Genomic DNA, 1,354 nt, shown 5'->3' on the forward strand with positions numbered 1-1,354 from the left:
AGAGATAGAGGAGAAAGAGAGAGTGAAACGGAGGGGGGAAGGGAAAGAGAGTGACTGAGATAGTAGAGAGAGAGGGGGAGAGAGAAAGATATATAATATAATATAGCGAGAAAAGCTGTGAATGTTTTACGCCCATATCGATACAATTTACATCATTAATTAAGAGACGTGCTTCTTCGATCCTGTTGTTCGTGAAGACCCAGGATGAAAGGAGTGCAACATCCCAACAGAAAGACAGAGAAACACTCGATAAAAGATAGATAGATAGATAGAGACCCAGGATGAAAGGAGTGCAACATCCCAACAGAAAGACAGAGAAACACTCGATAAAACTTCCCCTTTGTTTGAATTGAACCATCGTTGTGTTATGTGCTGGACGAAGTGCCCCACGATTACTCCACAGACACCGGTACAAATACAAGGAAGAAAACCTCTGAGAGTTCTCAATGTTTGGAAAGATGGACAGACATTCCACACCCCCCCCCTCCAAATGTATTACATTATATGATCTGCGCATGGCCAAAAGGCCTGCTATATCACTGCGAGGAATAGGCTGGGATAACAACATATTACGATGCAGATAACGCTTAATAGTTATTCTCGTTAGTAATTCATACATCTGAACAGTTCTGCTTTTAGTTCATGTGGAGCATTAAATTAAGATAGGGGCGCTAGAGTGGCACCCTTCAAAGGAGGGGTTGCGCCTCTTCCTCCTCCAGCTCCGACTCTGGTGGAACGACAGAACACGTCCAAGGTCTCCACCTCCTTCCTCTCTGGTTGCAATAAAAATAAGTTTTGACTAATTTGTACTTCTAGTCCGGGAACCATAGTAATAGTATGTAGCCAAGATTCTTACCAAAGACGAAAACTTCGCAGAGGGTTATCTGTCCTAATTTATTGATGAGGCCAAAGTAGCGTCCCTCTGATGGCAAGTCACAGCTGTACTTTGACCTCTTGTGTGACGCAGGAATTCTGGTGCAGGGTTTCCCCCAAAATGTGTCCACGTAATCGCTGACGTGTACACGGATTCTCCCTGGTCGTGCCGTCTGATTGGCTGAAGAAGAAAATGAGAACTCATTAAATATTTGATTTGCAAAATCAAGAAACTGTTATGTTTGTTTCATTTATTGTATGTATTTTTATGTATGTGTTTTTTACGCTTTGATTGGAACAGTAGTATAGATCATTAAGGAGGCAGTATGCAACATATTGTTTTAAAAGAACTACGACTGAAAATATATTATTAGTACTCATCACTGAATATCAGAAAAAGTTTTCCTGAGTTAAAAGTCCTAATCTACGATAAAGAAGCAACAGTGTGTGTATGTGTGTGTGTGTGTGTGTGTGTGTGTAT

The 1,354-nt window shown here is 41.1% G+C and overlaps 1 protein-coding gene across 1 annotated transcript in view; it reads right to left on the bottom strand.

The window, feature by feature from the left end:
• The window catches only part of LOC101847727 (multiple epidermal growth factor-like domains protein 10), a 34,385-nt gene that overhangs the window by 24,409 nt on the left and 8,622 nt on the right, over nt 1-1,354 (bottom strand). The window lies entirely within an intron of this gene.

Source organism: Aplysia californica, unplaced genomic scaffold (genome assembly GCF_000002075.1).
Source record: "Aplysia californica isolate F4 #8 unplaced genomic scaffold, AplCal3.0 scaffold00206, whole genome shotgun sequence".
Classification (NCBI taxonomy): Eukaryota; Metazoa; Mollusca; class Gastropoda; order Aplysiida; family Aplysiidae; genus Aplysia; species Aplysia californica.